The sequence below is a fragment of the Anolis carolinensis genome, chromosome 1 (genome assembly GCF_035594765.1).
Source record: "Anolis carolinensis isolate JA03-04 chromosome 1, rAnoCar3.1.pri, whole genome shotgun sequence".
Lineage (NCBI taxonomy): Eukaryota > Metazoa > Chordata > Lepidosauria > Squamata > Dactyloidae > Anolis > Anolis carolinensis.
In genome coordinates this window covers 211,394,076-211,418,674 of record NC_085841.1, presented here as the reverse complement: position 1 = coordinate 211,418,674, position 24,599 = coordinate 211,394,076, and the positions used below count along the sequence as shown (strand labels likewise).

General features: G+C 40.0%; 1 protein-coding gene across 1 annotated transcript in view; it reads left to right on the top strand.

Moving 5' to 3' along the window:
• myo3b (myosin IIIB) overlaps positions 1-24,599 on the top strand; it is a 316,686-nt gene that overhangs the window by 149,379 nt on the left and 142,708 nt on the right. The gene's annotated exons all lie outside the window — the stretch shown is intronic.

Sequence of the window (24,599 nt, the reverse complement as noted above, 5' to 3'; positions counted from 1 at the left end):
GTCATGTGGCCGGCATGACTGCAGGGAGCGCCGTTACCTTCCCGCCGGAGCGGTACCTATTGATCTACACACATTGGCATGTTTTCGAACTGCTAGGTTGGCAGAAGCTGGAGCTAACAGCGGCCGCTCACTCCGCTCCCAGGATTTGAACTTGCGACCTTTCGGTCTGCAAGTTCAGCAGCTCAGTGCTTTAACACACTTCGCCACCGGGGTTGCTTCAAGGTTATAACCTTCAAGGTTATAGAGGATTGAAAAGGGCAGTTCTGTAGTTCTCTTTTAGTTGCAGTGTTGCTATTCAGAGCCAAGATGTAACATAATTAACATGTAACTTTGCAGTAGAGATTTATTCATTAGCCCCAGGAAAGAACCTTGGCCTCCATGTAAACCCTTTAGAGTGGCAAGAAAGACTGAGGAAGATACAGTTTTTACTCTGGAATGGGGAGGGAGGTAAATAATGAATGGTTAACATATTAAGAAAATATGTAATTAATGGTCCAATGAGTAAACAGCTAGCAGGAATGGAAATAATATGTTAAAATATTAAGAAAATGGTTGTGTATTTAATGTGTCAAGAGAAGAATCCTGGACTGATAAGAATGTGTATAGTTCAAGACTTATTAAGCAGAAAATTTGTACATGATTATTTGTATAATCAGTCAATTCTTGTTCAGGAAATAAGTTTTTTTTTGTTCAGAAAATATTACTTTATTTATTTATTTATTTATTTACAGTATTTATATTATGCCCTTCTCACCCCGAAGGGGACTCAGGGCGGATCAGATTATACACACATAGGGCAAACATTCAGTGCCCATAAACACAGCAAACAGAGACAGAGACAGACAGACGCAGAGGCAATTTAACCTTCTCCTGAGGGGATGTTCGATTCTGGCCACGGGGGTAGCAGCTGCTTCATCATCCACTCTGATGGCACTTCCTCATTCCAGGTCGTAAATTAGTTAAACTTGCCTCCCCAGTTTTTTTATAAGTGGTACCTTATTTCCTACTTGATAGATGCAGCTATCTTTCGGGTTGCTAGGTCAGCAACGAGCAGGGGCTATTTTTTATTTTTGATTGATGGGTGCTCACCCCGCCACGGGCTGGCCTCGAACTCATGACCTCATGGTCAGAGTGATTTATTGCAGCTGCTCAACAGCCTGCACCACAGCCCGGCCCCCTGCGCCACAGCCCGGCCCAAATGTAATGCTTATCTCTTTTGGCTAAATTACATAGCCAAAAGTGAGGCGCACATTAGATTTGATGCCACGTGAGAACTGCACAGGTAAACCAGCTGCACCCCTCTGTCAGATCAAGGCTGGCAACCAGCCTCAGCCTGTTGGAGGGGCACAGCTTTCCAGCTGGTCTCATTCGTGGTTTTGAAGGCCTTGTGAATAAGGCCTTCATTGGGAAACTATTATCCGTCCATCAGTCCTAGGCTTGCAAACTGGAGAGGCATGGCTTCCCTTCCCCTGTTGGTCATTCTGAGGCAGGTAGCAGAATATCCGATAAACAAGATGAAGTCTTGCATTACATTCAACATTTTTTTTTTTTGCAATGTGCACCTTCAAAATTGAGGCATGCATTACAATTGATGGTGCATTATATACAAGGGTATTTTCTTGGCAAAAAATGATACTATGTTTACAGAAAATGCTGTTTTCTGTGCAAAACAACTACAGTAGAGTCTCACTTATCCAGCACATGTTTATCCAACGTTCTGGATTATCCAACGCATTTTTGTAGTCAATGTTTTCAATACATCGTGATATTTTGGCGCGAAATTCGTAAATACAGTAATTACTACATAGCATTACTGCATATTGAACTATGTTTTCTGTCAAATTTGTTGTATAATTATAATGTTATATAATGTTGGTGCTTAATTTGTAAAATCATAACCTAATTTGATGTTTAATAGGCTTTTCCTTAATCCCTCCTTATTATCCAACATATTCACTTATCCAACGTTCTGCCGGCCCGTGTATGTTGGATAAGTGAGACTCTACTGTACATGTACATTTTGCACAGAGCAAATAGTTTTCAAAAACTGTGTGGCTTTCAAAAACATTATTATGATGGGAAGAACATTGCTAGGTTTATTCGTTGCCTTCTTTGTGAAGGAATGTAGTGATGAATTTCATCCCTAAAATTATTTTCACATAAATGATTGTGGCTGTGGAAAAAAATCATTTTGGTGAACTAAGTGTTACTGTAAGTTCAGTTCGTGATTCAGTTACTATACTTGACAGCAGTTTCCAGTCTGCCCAGGGCTAAATGTGACACAGTGGGGTCATGCATTGTACCAGGAATTGTGCCAACTTTCTGACTTGCTGGTACTTTCAGCTGCTGTGTACTATCATTTTATGATTTCGTGTTAAAACCAACAGTTTGAAATAACATTTAAAAACAACTTCAAAATTAGATTTCATATAAAACCAAGAAGAATAGAGGCCTCCCTCATGACTTCCATGCCACTCTGGAGATAAAATCCCATTAATACAGAGAGGATATTGCTCTGGGGATGAGAAACTGAGCTATGACTAAGGAAGATGCAGTTTAAATCTCACCTGTTATATAGGAGCAGCTGGTGGCTTCTGTGTCAGTATGACAGTGACTGCACACTGGTTTTTAAACTGAATTTTAAAGAAGCAACTCAAGAGTGCTCAAATCTTGCTTCCAAAATAGGTTCAGTCCTTTGGATAGCTCCCTGAAAATTCAGATTAAAACCCACTGAAATGCAAGGCACCAGATGCCATTGCTGCCATGAACTTACAGGGCAAGCCCCATTCTCTCAGTCTTATGCTAGGAGCCTCCAGTGGCCTAGGGGATAAAAGCCTTGTGACTTGAAGGTTGGGTTGCTGACCTGAAGGCTGTCAGGTTCGAATCCCACCCGGGGAGAGCGCGGATGAGCTCCCTCTATCAGCTCCAGCTCCATGCAGGGACATGAGAGAAGCCTCTCACAAGGATGGTAGAATATCAAAACATCTGGGCGTCCCCTGGGCAACGTCCTTGCAGACGGCCAATTCTCTCGCTCCAGAAGCAACTCCGGTTGCTCCTGACACACACACAAAAAAGTCTTACACTCTACATTATGAGAGTTCATCATCTTCACTTGTCTAATGGGGTTGTTATAAGTGTTACTATACCAACCAAACACTAGATAATGCATGTGAAGCACTCTGAAATCTTGAAAGACACCTGCAACTCCAGTGACTGGATTGTTCATTGTTGTTCTTATTGTTATTAAACCAAGCACCACATCTGGAAAGGATTTTATTTCTAGTCACACATAATTTAACCTCAGATGATGACAGCACCTGGAGCTTTTCTTCCAGTGATCTCATCTCTCATCCCACTGAAGAGGAACTAACATCTTGCATTTAATTCAGAAAAAGGTTTGGCATACACTGAAACTCAGAAAGGATTGATGTCAGATGTTTCTGGATGTGAACATCTGACAAAAAAAAAATGTGCTCTTGCATTTTGGAATATTGAAAATTTCCTGGCTGTTTTCAAGATGAAAAACTTGGTAGTCATTTCCTATCACAAATCTAGTCTTGTTAGGCTGTTAATTTCTCAGACGGCGGGTCTGTATATTTGGGATGTTCTTTCAGGGATGATTCTACCTACAAACATCACCGTTTGCAGTGGAGTCCATTCTACAGGCAGAGAAGCATATCACTAGTATCTCAGGGATATTTTAGGGAAAGGACCACTAAATGAATAGGATGTTGGTAAAAAAAATAACATTCTGTATTTTCTAGACTTTTGGATTCTTCATTAGTTGTTTATGAATGTTCCTGTAAGGAAATTTGGGGAGGGGGTCTCATTAAATCAATTTTGGAAAGACAGTAAAATCAACCTGCTGAGACCAGTGTTCATTGACATTTTTTTTTTACGTGTCAGGAGCAACCGGAGTTGCTTCTGGAGTGAGAGAATTGGCCGTCTGCAAGGATGTTGCCCAAGGGACGCCCGGATGTTTTGATGTTTTACCATCCTTGTGGGAGGCTTCTCTCATGTCCCCACATGGAGCTCGAGCTGATAGAGGGAGCTCATCCGTGCTCTCCCCGGGTGGTATTCGAACCTGGCAGCTTTCAGGTCAGCAACCCAACCTTCAAGTCGCAAGGCTTTTATCCCCTAGGCCATCGGAGGCTCCTTCATTGACATGAGTGCTAGTACATGGGCTGGGAAGTTTCCACTGATTTCCCCACATTTGGGGATGAAATTGAAATACAGTACACCCTCATATCCATGCTCCTGAACTTACAATGGAAGAGAGAAAACATGGATAATAACCAACACTACTGAAATGAACAACTTCTATTGGAAGCTACCAGTCACCCTGGAGAACCTAAAAAGTTCCTAGAAGGCCATCCTCTATAAAAATTTGCTAGTTTCTTGTGATGAAATGTAAATCATGTGTAGTTCACGCTTGACCAGTCCACACACTGTCTTGCCAGAGAAATGGTATGCCACACAGATGAAAAGTAAATAACAGGAACTTTTACTCTTTGGAATGCAGCGCAACATATATACAATCATGTGAACAGTTGCATTAACTCACACAATTTCTTTTTAAGAGAGAATTCAAATAGTCCTTTAGATGTCTATACAAAATGTCTTCCTCCAGCAGCCTAGGAACGAAGCCTCTCTTGCTGAGCTCCTTTTTAAAAACTAAGTTCCAGCAGAAAATGCAACTGTCCAAAACTCCCAGGCTCAGCTGCTCCCTGGGCGTGGTCCAGCCAATCAGCTTGGTGCTTTGCAATTTTCCTGTTCACACAAACACCAACTGATTTTTTTTCATGCTGTAATACAGTATACCCTAAAATCCATGCTCCTGAACTTACCATGGAAGTGAAAAAACATGGATAATTGTACAATTTTTATATGTGTGTTTTATTGTAAGCCGCCCTGAGTCCCCTGTTGGGTCTGAAGGGCGGGATATAAATATTGTAATAAATAAATAAATAAATAAATAAATATTAACAACCAACACTATTGAAATGAACAACTTCTTTTGGAAATTACCTTATAGTCACCCTAGAGAACCTAAAAAAGTTCCTAGAAAGATGTCTTCTCTAAAAATTTGTTAGTTTCTCAAGGCTGACTTTGTGGTAATGTCCAGTGGAAGCATAATACGGAAGCACAGCATAGAATTATTTGAAGGGCTTTTTAAAAAGATGATTCGTCGCTCCACTTTCATTCTAAAATAGGACAATCAATTTCACTACTTTGGCAGTCACCTGCCTCGATCTGCTGCTCACATACCAAGCCTGGGTGATATGTAAATCAGGCAAGACTGGAGAATAGATAGAAAAGGTTTGATAACCTTTTTGTTTCCCTCAAGTTTTTTCTCTACCGTGGAATGGGAAGCACATGTCTCTAAGAATGTTTTGGACTTTTAATTCCCACAATTGACTATGAGGATGGGCAACGGCAAAGTGTTTTGGTAGTTGTAGTCTAAAACATTGAGGGGCCTTGGGCAACTTGGTGACAGAGTAAAACAATGGCAACCCTGCTCTGAACAAATTTTGGAACCAGAAAATGCCATGACAGGTCACCATATGTTAGAAACCACTAGGAATAAAAAAATACAACAATAAAAATATCATTCCGCAGCTTCTGGATTTCTGATTGTGCAACTCTCTCCATGCCCAGGAGCTTCAGATATCTATGCAAAGAATGTATAAGAATAGTCATTTGCCAGTTTGCTTCTGTGTCAGGAATCGTGTAATTCAACACATAGAAGCAAACGGGAAGCTCTTTTTGTGAGTATGCCAAAAAACCACATGGATCTTTGGACCAGGTAGTGGCATTCTATCAAACACACTACATAAAAGATAACCTGTACATATGTTCATGGCAGGATGCAAAAGGAAGCTGTCAGTAGCCATGGCCTGAAAGAAAAATAAATCATTTGTAAGTAAACAGCCTATCAACGGCATAATAGAGATGGTGAATTATACTTGTAATATAAATGATGGCTCTTAGGTGTGACATGACTGCTTCTGGTTCAAGAATTGTAACTCAAGATAGTCCTAATGCATTGTGAAAGAAAGGTTATATTGGACATTCCATAACCTACTGCAGAACACCACTTATCACATAAGCTATTGGAACATAACTGTATCCAGTCTATGGGCACATATCCTTTTGGCAAATGTGAATCTCCATGAATATGTGAGACCAATTTTGGAAAACCACTAGTCAAGAAGAACATGACCTTTTTAAAAGTCAACTCTTTGAACAAGTGATATTCACAATCATTAATGTAATAGCACACAGGTAACTTCAGCTGTTCCACTGAAGAACCATGTCTTTAGATTGCCAAGAGTAAAGACATGCCACTACAAAAATATATTTGGTTAGCAGAGGATGGTTGTTTCTTTGCAGTTGAAGTTGCCCAAAAACTTCTTAGTTAAAATATACACTCAGAGATAAAAACAAAGTCTACTTTGAAAAATAACGTATTAATTCGCCATCCAGGCACATTTCTTTAAAAAGTTCATTTATAGATAGGATATAGTTCTTCTTCTCTCTGTGGTGAGAACACAGGGTATCAGTTTTTATCAATAGTCCATAGTCTTTAGTATAGCTGTACTCCATAAGCAAATTCATTAAGTCCATAAACAAATTTTGAAGTCTCTAAACTGACTTCTCCACTGAAGTCCAAACAGCAACTTGTATGTATCCACCTCCTCAGAGGTCTAAACAAATACAAGACATCAGCTCCCATTGAAGTCCAAACAGATACTTAATACAAAATGAAGTCTTGAGTTTGCACATACTCAGTATAATCACATGTCTATAACTCCTTCCACACCATAGAGTCAAATCAACAGACACATAGAACACAGGTTACCAAATATATACATTAACAAACAAATAGTAAGTGGCTTGGGAGGTTGCTATTTCCAGTCGATTGATTTCACAAGTGGCAAATTTATGTACAGAGCAAGCATTGTTCGGTTATATATTCATTTTTATGTACGGAGCACTAACATTACAATTGTAAATTTTGTACTTATTGCATTTCATTCAATATAAGTTTATATTTTTATACTTGTTTATGGACCATTTATCAGTGCATATCATTGTACTTATGGGTATATATTAGTTTAGGTTGCTATTTCCAACAGGCTATAGTTATGAAAGAAAAGCATCTTTTGTGTTTACTATTGAATCCTAGGTTCACTTTTCAGAAAAACACCATAGGCAACAAGCTGATGACAATGGTAAATGAGCCGTCTCTTAGGCCTTTATAGATAAAGCTTCCCCTTATATTTTCTCTGCATCTTTGGAAAGTCTGATGATATCTCTCTTGCTTCTTGAACATTCCTAGATGTTCATTTGCCATGGATTGCTGCTGCTGCTGCTATTGTTGTGATGTGTCCTTAAGTCATTTCTGATGTATGACGACTCTAAAGTTAACACACCAAATAGTTTTCCTGGCAAGATTTGTTCAGAGGGAGGCTCTTTTGCTATGAGTAAAATATTTAAATAGACAACACACAATCCAGTGAGTCAGAGTTCAAAATGTGTGGAATATTTCACCGACAAAAATTAAAATTATCAATTTCCACCCATTTCCAGAAGCACCATAATTGACAATATGCCCCTCTGTGGACATCTAGGGCACACAGTCAAAACTGGTGCATTTGGTAGGTGAAACACGTATATGTAATCTCACTCACTTGCTTCACTCAGACACTCTGAGCAATTGAATAGCTGTGAGATGTTAGGAGGACAGAGCAATAGTCTGCCAATTTAGTTTGCTTATCTACGTGGAATGGTGGAAATGCCATCCAGATGTAGAAGATAGGGGAGAACATTGTCCAAATAAGGCCCTAGAAAGCCCCAATTTTATGAGTTTTGGATGAAAACATGGGGGTAGGATTGTCAGTAAGAATAGGACAGATCTCAATTGTACTGAAAAATGTACTGAATCACAGAAGCATAGAATTGGAAGATACCACATAGCCATCAAGACCAACCCCCTGCCATGCAGGAAAAGCACAATCAAAGCACCCCTGACAGATAGCTCTATTTAAACGATGTTAGAATGTTTCTTATAAGCAACATGGCTAGAATAAAATATTTACATTTCATTCATTTTATCATTTCTCATTTAGACTTTATGGGCTGCTATTGCCTGGTGGCACAGTGTGTTAAAGCGCTGAGCTGCTGAACTTGCGGACCAAAAGGTCCCAGGTTCAAATCCGGGGTGCGGAATGAGCGGCCCGCTGTTAACCCCAGCTCCTGCCAACCTAGCAGTTCGGAAACATGCCAATGTGAGTAGATCAATAGGTACCGCTCTGGCGGGAAGGTAACGGCGCTCCATGCAGTCATGCTGGCCACATGACCTTGGAGGTGTCTACGGACAACGCCGGGTCTTCGACTTATAAATGGAGATGAGCACCAACCCGCAGAGTCGGTCATGACTGGACTTAACGTCAGGGGAAAACCTTTACCTTTTACCTATTGCAAATGTAGTTTAAATGAGAGTGTTTTTTTTTAAGTATGACCAGATGCTTGATAAAGCCTGTAGTTAACTGAAGAGCTTCTTGTGGTGTGAATCAAAAAGCAACTGTCAGATGCTACATGCAAAGCAGATTAACTGCAGAAAAGTTATAGCAAAAAATAGAATCCAAACAAACAAGAGTTCCAGTTACATCATTCTACATATACTAGAATTCTGATTTAACAATGGAAATTTACCTGAACTCTGCATTACATGTAATTCAGCTAATCACCTGGGTCTTGTTCCTTTATTTGGAGCCAGTTTTTTCATAGGTAAAGAGCTGTCTGTGGCCTGAAAAATGCTGGGCTCATTTCTACAATAAATATTCATCTGTACTGTTGATTTTCTTCTTTGTAAGGCTGAATTTGATGCTCTTGCTAAGGAACCCTTCATTATATTTTTATAAAGTGGAAAAGCATGCTCACTTTAACAAAGCAAACAGATTCCCTTTTTTGAGAGTATTTAAGAGATGTTGCAGTTGATCAACCCCAAGGCTTAAATGATCTAAAGACACCAGATCTGTCTCATCTTGAAGCTAAGCGGGGTCAGTTTGTAGTAATTATTAGCTCTCTAGATTTAAGCAGTGTGCAGCGTAGCCAGTGCAATATATGTGCTTGTACTATAAAACAGAATGTAAATATGCAAGATGTTTTGGTAAGGTTAAAAAGTAAAATGTTTGTTTGTTGTTGCAAGAAATTCATTTTGGATTGAAAAGAAGATAGAAAAAGCATTTATATTTGGTCATCATTATCATCATGGAGCCCTCGATGGCGTAGTGGACTAAAGCCTTGTGACTTGAAGGTTGGGTTGCTGACCTGAAAGCTGCCAGGTTCGAATCCCACCCGGAGAGAGTGCGGATGAGCTCCCTCTATCAGCTCCAGCTCCATGCAGGGACATGAGAGAAGCCTCCCACAAGGATGGTAAAAACATCAAAACATCCAGGCGTCCCCTGGGCAACGTGCCAATTCTCTCACTCCAGAACTGACTCAAATTGCTCCTGATACAAAAAAAAAATTATCATCATCATCATAAGTTGTCACTTGTGGCCGAGTATGATTGTCTCCCAAGGCTAGAGTCTTAGTGGTGGGTCCATAAGTGACTATAAAAATCTTTCAAAGTGAGGTCATACATTTCCAGATGTAAGGTGGTCCTGACACATCTTCCTCTTGCCATGTTTCTCCCTTCCGCCCTCCACTTGTGCCTCTTTGAAATCCACAGCACTGTTAGTAACAGCTGACCTATAGTCAGAATACTCAATAGCAAGGGCTTTCCAGTTATCAGTGTTAATGCCACAGTTATTAAGGTTGGCTTTAAGCCCATCTTTAATGACCTCAGGACTATATTTGGCAGCAAATGCTAGTTCCCATGGAGCCAGCCAGCTCCCATCAAACGACATTGTGCCGGCTCCGTGGGTGCAGAGGGGCAGAACTAGCATGCTGCCATCACCCTAGCAACATGGAAGGCTTCCTGTGTTGCCCAATCTATGCGGGGAAGCTGCGTGCATCACGCAAGCGCCACACTTCCCCCAATGTGATCACCCTCCTTGTGAGGCGGGCGATGCAGGCGATGCGAAACTTTGATTTCCCCCACGCCTCACAGTGAAGCAGATCACAACCTCCTTCCATGCCTCACAGCCTCTGAGGATGCCTGCCATAGATGTGGGCGAAACATCCCAGGAGAGAATAGTTCTGGAACATGGCCACACGGCCCGAAAGACATACAACAACCCAACCTCCTTCTGCCGACAGCTGTCTGATGAGGTGATGAATCTCTTTTGCTGTCCACCAACAGTCTGTTTTCCATTCTTGAGCTGAGAGTAAAGTAACTGTTTTGGGAGACAGTGATCAGACATTCGGAGAATGTGACCCGTCTAGTAAAGTTGATGGCGGAGGATAATTGTTTCAATACTGGTGATCTTTCTTTGTTCTAGAACACTGATATTTGTCCACCTGTTTTCCCAAAACATTTCAAGGCTTTGTAAAAGGCAATGCTGATGGAATCATTCCAGAAGTTGAGAGTGTCATTTATAGACGGTCCATGTTTTGCATGACAAGAGTCTCTAAAAGCCAATTCTTCAGTGTGAGAGTGAGCTATCCTTGAGAGAGGAGCTTCATGGTTTGTTCTCCTCTTAGACAAAAACTAACTTTGAGGATAGTTGAGACCTCTGTGGGAAGCAAAAGGCTTTAAGTATATAAAAGGTAAAGGTTTCCCCTGATGTTAAGTCCAGTCAAGTCTGACTCTGGGGGTTGGTGCTCATCTCTGGCTCAAGAGCCAGCGTTGTCCGTAGACACCTCCAAGGTCATGTGGCCGGCATGACTGCATGGAGCGCCGTACCTATTGATCTACTCACATTGGCATGTTTTTGAACTGCTAGGTTGGCAGAAGCTGGAGCTAACAGCGGGTGCCCTCTCCGCTCCCGGGATTTGAACCTGCGACCTTTCAGTCTGCAAATTCAGCAGCTCAGTGCTTTAACACACTTTGCCACCGGGGCTCCCTTTAAGTATCTAGATCAAGGAAAACAGAGGTGAATCTAAAGGGTAGCCATATATTCTAGAGCTCCCTCCTTTAATCACTATATACAGACACTGAAGGTGCTTAATTTCCAACACAGTTCTAGTTAGTACTTGGATGGGAAACCACGTGTGAATATCAGGTGCTCTAAGTTATACTCCAAAGGAAGGAGCTGGCAAAATCACCTATTATTGCTTGCCTAGGAAAATACTATGAAATTCATAAGGTATTCATGAGTTAACAGATGACTTGAAGGCACAAACACACACAATTGATCACAAATAGTTAACTGAAATTCAGAATGGGAATGTTATAACTGATAAATCTGCAAGAGAAATTGGTTGATCTGTTTGGCTTGCAGTTCCTTCATACTACCTGATTATATACCTGTAATAGAGAAAACTGGGATTGAGAGAGTATAAGAATGAAGTATATTCATAATAAATCTAGTATTATGGTACAATTAATTGCACCAACATTTCTTGATATTTACATAGAGACCACCAGCTTTGAAATCAAATAGAATATATCATATATGAAAACTACAACCTTAAAACATACATTGGATTACTTCACTGGATTAATGTTGTTGTCCTCCTCTCCTGGTCTGTTTCTAGTTTTTGAGCTTATTTATACATGATCTCGGGCCCCTGGTGGCACAGTGTGTTAAAGCGCTGAGCTGCTGAACTTGCGGACCAAAAGGTTCCAGGTTCAAATCCCGGGAGCGGAATGAGCGCCCGCTGCCAACCTAGCAGTTCGAAAATATGCCAATGTGAGTAGATCAATAGGTACCGCTCCGGCGGAAAGGTAACGGCGGTCCATGCAGTCATGCCGGCCACATGACCTTGGAGGTGTCTATGGACAATGCCGGCTCTTCGGCTTAGAAATGGAGATGAGCACCAACCCCCAGAGTCGGTCACGACTGGACTAACGTCAGGGGAAGACCTTTACCTATATATGATCTCTCCTATAGTTCTGTCCTATACCAGCAAGTTCCACTAGGTGGTGGTCTCACAGAGCAAAGAATGACTTTCAAAAGGGAAAAATACAATTTTCTACACATTTCATTTTCCAAACAGTATTGCTCAGGATAGTTTATTAAAAATGCATTTTCATCACTGATATCTCGGTAGAAAATAACTATTCATTCCTATACAATTTACTATGTGAAGTCATATATGCCAACTCAGAAGTCAGACTGAATTCATTGGATTTATTCCTGGAAAAGTGCAAACTGTGTTACCGCTTAAAAGGACAGAACTGAAGCAACTGTAAGCAATATTTTTCAAAAAAGGACAAAATGTAATGTGAGATCATGCTCCTTTCTGAATCTTTTATTTATTTATATTGTTCAACCATACAGTTATTGTGGGAGGGGTTGGTTTTTCAGATTAAATGAGGGTGTGTATTTTCTTGACATTTCCCAAAATGAGCTATTATAATATGCACAAAACAGTAATATTTCTCACTGTATATGAAATATTTTACTATATGATATTCTATTCTATTGCTTTGTTCCTGCCTAAATCAAGTTGCAAAAAAGAGCAGAGAAAGAATGTACCTTTCTCCTATTATTTTATTGCTATTTTATTATATTTATATCCCAGCATGAAACCCATTGCAACAAGCTTGAAACAAGATTAAAAATTAACAATAAATGAGTTAAAACACAATTAACACGCCATCAACCATTAATTTAAAAAAAAAAAAAGCTATCAATAGGAATAAAACTACAGTAGTCCCCTAACCCCCAGGAGCCAGCATTGTGTAGTAGTTTGAGTGATGGACTATGGCCCTTTCTACACTGTCATATAAAATCCAGATTATCTGCTTTGAACTGGATTATATGGCAGAATAGATATATATATATATAATCCAGTTCAAAGCAGATAATGTGGATTATCTGCTTTGATAATCTGGATTATATGGCAGTGTAGAAGGGGCCTATGACTCTGGAGACCAGGGTTCGAATCCTCATTTGGCCACGGAAACCCACTGGGTAACCTTGCGCTCGTCACACTCTCTCAGCCTCAGAAGATGGCAAAGGAACAAACCTTTTGAACAAATCTTGGCTAGAAAACTCAAAGGGTCACCATAAGTCAGGAATGACTTAAAGGCATTCAACAGCGGGCTGTGGCGCAGGCTGTTGAGCAACCAGCTGCAACAAATCACTCTGACCAAGAGGTCATGAGTTTGAGGCCAGCTCGGAGCCCCGCGTTTGTCATGTCTTTGTTCTATGTTAAGGCATTGAATGTTTGCCTTACATGTGAAATGTGATCCGCCCTGAGTCCCCTTCAGGGTGAGAAAGGCAGAATATAAATACTGTAAATAAATAAATAAATAATAAATCATCATCAACAACAATAAGTCATCTGCCCTCCCTACAAAATCCCCTTAGTAGGCAATTAATCATCAAATGGCTTTTGACAGATGTTGACTATAGAAATATGTTCTGGAGGTACTAGAGATTCCCAGAGAGGGGTTCTCTCTATGAATATTTAAATCCTCCAGCACAATTTATGAGCATCTTCCAGTTGAAGTTACCATACAGTCCCACTGCAGGATCTGGAGATTCCTACGGAGACTATATTAATCAAATCCGCAAAAGCTAAATCCACAAATATGGAGGGCACAGTACAGTTCTAAGGAAAGACCCTTTGGCCAGGGGTCAGTCATATGCTTTCCCTGCAGAAGTCCCCAGATCCAATCCCCACATCTTTAGATAGGGCTAAGAAAAGATTTCTTCTTGAAACTCCTGAGAATCATGGCTACCAGTTAATTTTGGCAATGTTTAGTTGGACCATTGCTCTGATTCTTTCTATGGCAGCTTCTCATGTTTCTATTGGGTGGGCCAAAAGTCACAAATGAGTTTCAGAATTTAATAACTTCTTTATTTTTTGTTTTTAATTTACCCCACCATAGCACTTCGCCCCGGTGGCGAAGTGTGTTAAACCACTGAGCTGCTGAACTTACAGACCAAAAGGTCCCAGGTTCAAATCCCGGGAGCGGAGTGAGCACTCGCTGTTGCTCTAGCTTCTGCCAACCTAGCAGTTCGAAAACATGCCAATGTGAGTAGATCAATAGGTACTGCCCCGGTGGGAAGGTAAGGGTGCTCCATGCAGTCATGCTGGCCACATGACCTTGGAGGTGTCTACGGACAACGCCGGCTCTTTGGCTTAGAAATGGAGATGAGCACCAACCCCCAGAGTCAGACATGACTGGACTTAACGTCAGGGGAAACCTTTACCTTACTATCATCATATACAGTATATATAGAAAATTACATTACAAGATATTTTCTTTCCCCCAAAAAACATTATTCAAACATCAGGTGCCTTTGTGACCCACCTTGCATTTGAGCCTGATTTTCTCTCTTGGTTTGTTAGACAGCATCACTCTCTAGTGAACACTTCTGCCTTGTTTCTCATTCTGAGGGCAAATCTGGTTATATTAGACAGCTGATGTTTTAATGGCATCTTCCTCCACAAATGGCACTTTTGGAGAAATTAGGGTGTTTTTTCTCTCTACCACTTGGATTCTAATATCACTATGATGGATACATGTCTGATATATCATATTTATTCACTTAAATGAAATATGTTTCCACTTAAGTTTATGCTCCTTTCCCCATCACTTTTATTTCCATGAACAATCAAAGGAAAAAGACTTCAGAGCAATTTTCAATGTATAAATTCACCTCATAACAAAATGAAATGGAGGTTGGGGAGACATGCATGCTACCCCTACTAAAAGATAACTGGAGATGACCTCTTTTTCCCCCTCAGAATAATAGATGGGGAACAAAAGCTATTACAATGATAATGTCTCCCTTTACAGATAAATCAAAATGTGCATTTTCCAAGAATCGAGGAAAGTTAATTGAAAGTCTAGCATGCTTGCCTTAGAAATCAAAAGGATTTTTCCTTTACTTTTGCATATCTGGCCCATATGATAAAAGCTTGTAAAAACTAATTGTGTTTTGCCATGTTGCCAATGCTTTGTGCGCAAAGAGCAGACCTGGATCACAGCTGGGCAAAGGAATAGTTGTGAACTTTATTGACCTACAGATGTGGGACATCAGTGGACTTAATTAAATCAAACCTAACCAAGTCTAACATATGAGGGTCTTTGTTACTTTTCATAGGCTTCCAGAGGGCCTCTGCATAATCTTAGGACTTATTTGCGTGACTAATTTTTTCCCATTCTGTATTACTGTTTTCCCTGATCTGACCCCCAGTCCAGTATTTCCAAGAGACAAGGATAAGGGGAGCTGCAATACTTGGAAGGATCCTGATAAGGGAAAGCTAGCATGTTGACTTCATCAATTACTACCAGAGCTGGTGGATATTGTTCATCTGATCTCCCTGTTCTGCAAAGGCATATAATAGAGGGAACAGATCCACAGTTAAGTTGGGTCTAAATTGTACTTTGTAAACCAAACTCATGACCATTTTCACCTTCATGCAGAAGATATAATTGTTCATAAAAGGTAAAGGTAAAGGTTTTCCCCTGAAATTAAGTCTAGTCTTGTCTGACTCCGGGGGTTGGTGCTCATCTCCATTTCTAAGCCAAAGAGCCGGCGTTGTTCATAGACACCTCCAAGGTAATGTGGCCAGCATGACTACATGGAGTGCCGTTACCTTCCCACCAGAGCAGTATCTATTGATCTACTCACATTTGCATGTTTTCGAACTGCTAGGTTGTCAGAAGCTAGGGCTAAGAGCGGGAGCTCATCCCGCTCCCCAGATTCAAACCGCTGATCTTTTGGTCAGCAAGTTCAGCAGCTCAGCGATTTAACCCGCTGCGCCATTGGGGGCTCCCTATTGTTCATACTGTTACACGGAGCCCCCAGATGGCGTAGTGGACTAAGTGACTTGAAGGTTGGGTTGCTGACCTGAAAGCTGCCAGGTTCGAATCCCACCCGGGGAGAGTGCGGATGAGCTCCCTCTTTCAGCTCCAGCTCCATGCGGGGACATGAGAGAAGCCTCCCACAAGGATGGTAAAAACATCAAAAACATCTGGGTGTCCCTTGGGCAACGTCCTTGCAGACGGCCAATTCTCTCACTCCAGAAGCGATTCAAGTTGCTCCTGACACGGAATACTGTTACACTATAAAATATATTGTTTGTGTGTCATCAGTGATGGAAGGCCACTTGGTCTTCAGTGACTGTTTCCCATTTCATTGGGAAACACTTCCAATAGCTTCAATGATAACTTTTTAAAGATGATGGTTCACCCTCTCAACTCATATCTATATGTTTTATATCTACACAATTTACCATAGCTTTAATTATATGCCAAGTCTTTTTTTAAAGAAAAAAAAGTTGTAAGCATTTTTTAAAAGAATGCTGTTAACTTCTCACTTCTATTGTGATTTCATTTTGTCAGTCTGATTATACTATTTATACTGTTTTGTACTTTGGTGTCAATCACTTTGTTGAACTGAAGCATATAACAAATGCAATCATATATTCCTGTGTCCCACAGTTCAATTATTCCCGGAAGAAGCCTAATAGTTCAGTTTTATCTGAGTTTACTCACAGGTAAAACCCAACAAATGAAGTGGGCTTTCTTGCAGATAAATTTACATAAGATACCAGTCTATTGGTAGCTGGCTGTATATGAGCCTTTGGCTGCCAGTTCATGGTGAGCTTCCAGGAAAGAATAATAGCAGTTGTAGTCAATGGGCACAAATATGGTACTGATCTCTTATCATGTAAGGGGGGAAATATGTCAACCTCCCTCATCAGACAGCATGGGAAACATTATGACAAAGGACTTATTCTTCCCTACATCCCTAGTCTCTGATGCCCAAAAATCTGCTTCAAAAGGAGAGGGATATTTGGGAATTTCCCCTTCCTCACTGCTCTTGACAGATGCAATTCCATCGTAGAAATAACAGTATTTGGTCTGGGCCTAAATGTATTATTTATCATTAATTAGATATAGATTTTTCTTGTGTTATTGCTACATTAGTTTATGAATGAAGGAAAGGGAGTATTTTTCTGTCAAAAATGTAAAATAATTCCCCTGAGCTGCTAATTTGAATACATTATAATTTTTGCAAAATTACGGATGGAATTTATGGGCAGTAGAAAGACATTGCCACTTTTAGACTGAGAAAAGAAGTCTTAAGAAGTCACTATAGCCTAGTGTTGTCAAAGTATGTGTTTATTGCATTGAAATGATTTTATAAGATAGCCTATCCTAAAAGCTGGAACTTCTCTTAAAATTAAGAGATTTATTTATTTATTTACTACATTTATATGCCGCCCTTCTCACCCCAAAGGGGACTCAGAGCGGCTTACAAATTACATTCACATACAATACATTATATTATTAGCATAGTACAATACTGGCATTAAATTACTATATTGTACTATGTCATTACTTTGTAATATTATTAGTAATATTACATTTAATATATTAATATTATTAAATTAATATTATTAAATATTATTATCAGTATTATATCGTAATACATTATAATATCAATACTATTATCAGAGTAATTAATATTTGTGGCCTTGTGTGTGATACTGGATATTGCTGCAGCATGCCAGATTGGACAAGATACCCAGTAGGTTTTTGTGAACTCTTCAACGGGCACACATTTCCTCTTTGTCTCACTTTCAAGTGTGTGAATTTAAATAAACAGTAGCCAGCTGTTTTCCTTCTGTAAACAGCAACCCCAGCCAAATGCTAGCAGCTCAGGCTTTCTGCTGAATGACTTTTGTATGCGTTTACTGGGATCTTGTCACACAAAAGTGTTGTGTAATATGATTCTGAGAAATTGGCAGAACCACCCCTGAGTATTCCTTGTCTAGGAAAACTCTGTAAAATTCATGAGGTTGCTATACATCTTCAGACAAGCTAAAGGTACACACAAACTGCATTAGTTGAGTCTTTGTCTGGACCTTATCAAGTGACATCATGGCTCTCCAAGTAGACGGCCGATTCTCTCACACCAGAAGCGACTTGCAGCATGTTCTTGATTCGTTTCTGACAGGATTAAACAATTGCTCTCCAGGTCCCGCTTTGAAATCTATTGGGAATTTGATTCTGTTCCCATTTGAAAAAAATATGTTTATGACTTACCCCCCACCCCACTGCATCGCACTTTGATTTGACATTCCCCAGAGGATGAGAAAGTCTCATCCTGTCATGCTGTCATTTAGGGAGTATAGTGTCAGTACAGTGTGGGTAGCTTTTCCTTGGGGATTCCAATGGATGGTCCAATGGATGGTCAGGGATCACATTGAGATTTCCAAGACTTTCCGAAAGGATCCATGTATGTCTATTCTCTGCCATGATCTTTCAGCATTAGTTTTCCAGGATTATAACAATCTCTTAATATTCATAGTGCTTAATAAATAAACATGGTATTTGTTGGGAATCATCCTGGACTACTCAAGTCCAAATGTAGTTAGATAGATGATAGAGTTAGATTGAGGGAATCCTTTCCCTGTTTCCAAAGCATGCCTAGATAGGCTTTACTGTGTTTCACTCTATCCTGTGTACTTACTTGCATCCCTTACTTTGAAGTTAGTAGAAATGTGAATCTTTAGGGACACTAACTTCTCATTGGTCAGAATGTCTTTTATGGCCCCAAATAATTGGACCATGAGGTTGGAACCATTTTGGTTCTCTCTTCTCCCTTTGTTCTTCTAGCTAACAAGAAGCATCTTGCTGTCTCTCCTGGCAACTACAGTAGAGTCTCACTTATCCAAGCTAAACGGGCCGGCAGAAGCTTGGATAAGCGAATATCTTGGATAATAAGGAGAGATTAAGAAAAAACCTATTAAACATCAAAATAGGTTATGATTTTACAAATTAAGCACCAAAACATCATGTTATACAACAAATTTGACAGAAAAAGTTGTTCATTACACATTAATGCTATGTAGTAATTACTGTATTTACGAATTTAGCACTAAAATATCATGATATATTGAAAACATTGACTACAAAAATGGCTTGGATTATCCAGAAGCTTGGATAAGCGAGGCTTGGATAAGTGAGACTCTATTGTATTTAGATGTTTGTTATTTTTCCTTTTTTATTTTTCCTTAGAAACCAGTCTAGAGTAGACTAGACAGCTCCCAAGCCTTTCTATCTACAATGGAGTTCTTTTTACCTGAATAAATACTTTTTGAACTTTTATTAAAACTCTGCAGTCCATTGCAATCCTAACTAGACAAAGGCTTCTCTTGCTCTCCCGTGTAAGTAATTGTTGCATTTGAGAGCTTTGCATTTGCTACTCTGCTGATTTTGGTGGAATCTCCCCCAGAGAGGGTTAAATTGAGTCTAACCGCTTAGAGATTACCACAACAGTAATCACCCAATGATCTGGTAAAACTGTTGTGCAGGGAGGAACTAAATTTTGGAAATATAGCTTTGCCTCGGTTATTGTCATCTAAAACTCCAAGATAATTCCATCCATAGGATAATCCAGAGCACATGGGCAAATGTGGGAGGAGAGCAATAACACAAACGTGAAGGAGGAAAAGGGTGACTGAAACTCAATAATGCAATAGGAAATCTTAAAATGAAAACAAAACACTATATATAATCATTTATGTCAAAGTTATTTTGACAAAAAGCACCTGAATAAACTTTTTTCATATATTTTTATTGAAAGATTTATTTAACATAAGATAAAAAGGAGGGGAAAAGAAAAAAAAACTAGGGTGAGACAAGGGGGGGAGAGTGGGAAGGGAAAAAGGGGATGGGGAAAAAATGAGGGGAGGAGGGTGCGGTGGGGGGGGAAGGGGTGTGGGGGTTAGGGAAGGTTTCTTGACTTCCACTCTTCTTCTTTTTGTTGTCTTCCATTCTTTTGATTTTAAGTCTTATCTTGTTTTCTTTGTATGGTAATCCTGCGGTTTCCCTTATGTTAGTATTGGTATCTTTTCTTTCTTCAACCAGTCTTTTACTGGTTTCCAGTTGGTAGCCGTTCTTGATTTATTTTCAGCCTTTGATAATAAGTAAGTTAAATGGTCCATGTTCATAACTTCGACTATTTTTGTTATCCATTCATTTTTGTCTGGGATAGTTTTTTGTTTCCATACTTTTGCGTATACTAATCTGGCAGCTGTCGTTAGGTATACAAAAATTTTGTCATCATTTTTTGACCAATCTAAATTTACCATTCCCAATAGGAAGGATTCTGGCACTAGTGGTATATTTACTTTTATGATCTTTTGGCAGGCACTGTGTATTGTTTTCCAATAGGTTCTTGCCTTCTCGCACGTCCACCACATATGAAAATATGTTCCTTCAATTTTCCCGCATTTCCAGCACTTGTTATTTTTATCTTTTGAGTATTTTGCTATTTGTTCTGGTGTCAGGTGCCAGCGATACATCATTTTCAGCCAATTTTCTCGGACATCGTTTGCATAGGTATATTTTAATTTCTTTTTCCAAATTTGTTCCCATTCACTCAGCATAATTGTTCTGCCTATATTTTTAGCCCATTTTATCATACATGGCTTGACGTAATCTGTTTCCGTGCTCCATTCTAGTAGAAATTTATAGATCTTACTTGTTGCCTTCTTCCTGTTCAGTAATATTTTATCCCATACTGTTTGTTTCTCTTCAAATCCGAGTTTGGCATCTTTTGTGAAATGTTCTTTAATTTGATAGTACTGAAACCACGATATGTTTATATTTTGTTCTTTCAATTCTTCTAGGGATTTTATTTTTAGTTCTTTACCTTCTTTCTTCAAGACTTCTCTGTATGTTGGCCATTTAATCCATCCTATTTCCCTCCTGTGGCCTGCCTCTGGCAGTGACAGCCAGAGTGGGGTTTTATTATATAATCTTTTTTTATATTTCTCCCAGATTTTCAATAGTGTGGAGCGGATAAAATGGTTTCCAAAATTTCTTTCCGTTTTTTTCTTCTCGTACCACAGGTACGCATGCCAACCTGCCCGCAGGTCGTGACCTTCTAAAGTCAGCAATTTCTTGTTTTTTAAATTTATCCATTCTCTAATCCAATTCAATGCATTAGCTTCAAAATATAAACTTAAATTTGGTAGGCCCAATCCTCCTTTTTCTTTCTCTTCAGTCAGATTTGTGTATTTTATTCTCGCTTTTTTGTTGTTCCAGATAAATTCTAATATATCTTTGTTCCATCTTAAAATGGAACAATCTTAAAATGAAAACAAAACACTATATATAATCATTTATGTCAAAGTTATTTTGACAAAAAGCACCTGAATAAACTTGAGCTGACATGGGTCAATACTGCAATAGGGACCCAGCACAAAAATATTGACAAGATGCAGAGGCAAAATGTGGTCCAACCCCATTACTCATCCCTTGCCCATCAGTTCCTTTAGTTGATTCTCTACAGTTAATGTCCCCTGCTTCTACCTTGGAATCTGGACTATTACCTGTTTCTTCTGCTCCATATCAAAGCTCAACATCCTCTGTTTCTATCACCCAGGAGGGAAAGGAGACCTTTCTATAGGGAACCTTCTTAGGCCTCTTACAGATGTTTCTGGGGACCCCTAACACATAAGGAGAGAGGCACAAGGGTGGTCTTGGGGTGCATGCAGGGTGGGGGAAGGGAGTCCCTAGCATAGGAAATTCATAAGAGATATGGGGGGTTCAGCAAGGCAAAGATCTGCCAATGTCCATCCATAAAAAGGTAGCATTCATTCATAAAAATGAGAGTCGGGGTCAAAGGGGGGCACCAAGGAAGGTTTCTGAGGTCCGTGGGGCCCACCAGATGATACTTCTACTGACAGGAAAAAGGTGCCAAATTAAAAAAGAATTGCGGAACTGCGAAAGAGCTCCTTCAGTTTGAATTGAGGTTTCGAATTGAACAGAAAGAGTGGGTTGGAGGGAGTTAGGAGCAAAAGTGGCAAAATCCAAGATAGCAATTAGTCTTAGAATTAGTGGAGGGTCAGAATGGCGTTAGTTTGGTGAAGATTGGTTATGGAGATTCAAAGCAGAGAACCGGTATCCGCGATTTTAAAGACTGCATTTCCTCATTCCGCGGCTCGGAAAGGAATACAGTGTTCCCTCACTTATCGCGGGGATTACGTTCCAGAACCACCCCCAATAAGTGAAAATCCGCGAAGTAGGGACACTATATTTATTTTAATATTTATACATTATTTTAGTAGTTATACACTATTTTAAGTTTTTATCAACCAATCGTATGTTGATAAATTGCCTCCTTCTCCTCCTGTTGCCACTTGGGCTCCTTTTCTCTCCCTTCAGCTTCTCCTTCCTCCCTTCCTTAGGCTATACATTGTAAATTTTTATGATTTATAATATTCTTTTAGAGTTTATTGAAAAACCACGAAACAGCGAATCCGCAAAAAGTGTACCGCGAAGTAGTGAGGGAACACTATAAACTCAGCTTAGATTCAGGAAAGATACAATGTTGCCAGATAGGCTTAGAAAGGAAGATACATTTTATTAGGGACATTGTTACAAAGTGGCCAAGAGAAGTTAGAAGAGTGAGAGTTGAGAGATCTGTGCTTCTGCTGGAGCTGTTGCTGGTACCCCTCACCCCAGTGCCAATTCCAAGTTGAGGCTGTTCCAGTGGGATCTGTGGAACGCTCTGCTGCAGCATGCTGTGTCAAATGAATTTGAAAGCAGGGGTTTCTGTGTTCACCATCAACTTGCTCTGCCCATTCCTATGTGCAATGTGTTGTCGAAGGCTTTCATGGCCGGGATCACAGGGTTGTTGTATGTCTTTCAGGCTATGTGGCCATGTTCCAGAAGTATTCTCTCCTGATGTTTCACCCACATCTATGGCAGGCATCCTCAGAGGCTGTGAGGCTCTGAGAATACTTCTGGAACATGGCCACACAGCCTGAAAGACATACAACAACCCATTCCTATGTGATCACTGTCCTTAGTTCTTTTGCAATTTACTTGTAAGCCTTTTGAGCTACTTGCTGACTCTGAAGGTGATCTTTCTTGTAGCTGTTACCTTTGCAGGACAAAGCAAATGAACTCAATGCTCTTTGTTTAAATGAACCACTTTTGATTTTCCTCAGAGACAAGGTGGTTTAATAACTTTTCTTCCAAAAGCTCACAATTCCATCTCAACCAAGATACCATCTTTCCCACTTTCTATCCAGACGCTACATCAGAGCTGGAAAGATCCCTTCTTTATCTTGACATTTGAAAGGTGCTTGCATTTTATATTCAATGCACCATATCCTTTTGTTAGACTAAAAGGCTTTTTTCTCTGATATGGTGGAGTTTGGAAAGGATATCAGGTCTCTTCACAAAGATTTTCTAAATGCTTGGTCCAGACTATAAAATATAGCATCAGCAGCTTGTTTAGAATGGCTTGCTTTGCTGTGTGGAATTTAAATTCCAAACTTGTGCAGAACTGCAACTTCAGTACAGCTTCCGTGTTTATCTGGCATTATAAACTGGATAGCAGAGCTCAAGTGAATGCCCAGTTTGATGTGTATTTTCTCTTCTGTTCTTCAGTGACCTGACCCACCATCCTCTGGTGAGCTTTACAGCCATCCCTTGGTGTGAGGCACAGAAACCATGAAGGAGAACAAGTTGCCTCCCTGTAAATGTGGTTTTTTTGCATGCTCATCTGTGTCTTTGCACAAACCCATTCTACAGCCCCTCATTCAAGTCTCTGTAAAATTTCATGGCAGACTTTAAACTGGGGGGGGGGGGGGGGGGATAATAATTGGTGGGATAGAATATGTAAAATGCTGGAGAGAGCAGGATTCCTGCCAAATATCTATATGTTTTACGGTTTTAATATTTAAAAATTTTAAGCTTGTATTTTATATGTGTTTTAAGGCATTGAATTGTTACCATATGTAAGCCGCCTTGAGTCCCCTTCGGGGTTAAAAATGCGGGGTATAAATAGGTAAATAAGTAAATAAAATAAGCTCCTCAGCTCTAAAAGTTTCTGAATGGGGTCTTTGTCCAGGCCATTTTGACTCCACAAGTGTAGTCTTCAGAGAACAAGTTTGTAAGTAATAAAAAGAAACTACTTCAACTGTGCTGACTGGAGTTGTGCTAACTGCTTGCCTTTACGTTTCACTATTCCTCAACCATAAAATATATATTTTGGCCCCTGGTGGTGGCGCAGTGTGTTAAAGCACTGAGCTGCTGAACTTGCAGACCGAAAGGTCCCAGGTTCAAATCCCGGGAGCAGAATGAGCGCCCGCTGTTAGCTCCAGCTCCTGCCAACCTAGCAGTTCGAAAACATGCAAATGTGAGTAGATCAATAGGTACCGCTCAGGAGGAAAGGTAAGGGCGCTCCATGCAGTCATGCCAGCCACATGACCTTGGAGGTGTCTACGGACAACGCCGGCTCTTCGGCTTAGAAATGGAGATGAGCACCAACCCCCAGAGTCAGACATGACTGGACTTAACGTCAGGGGAAAACCTTTACCTTTACCTTAAAATATATTTATTGATTGCCTTGGACAAAGATTTCAGACAGTGCTGGTCTACTGGACAATTTTTTAATTCTGGACTGGTATTCTAATCTGCAGCTTCTCAGATGTCAATATTTACTGGTGTATTTGTGTAGGTCTTCCAAGAGATGGGTTATTTGTTCTATTTC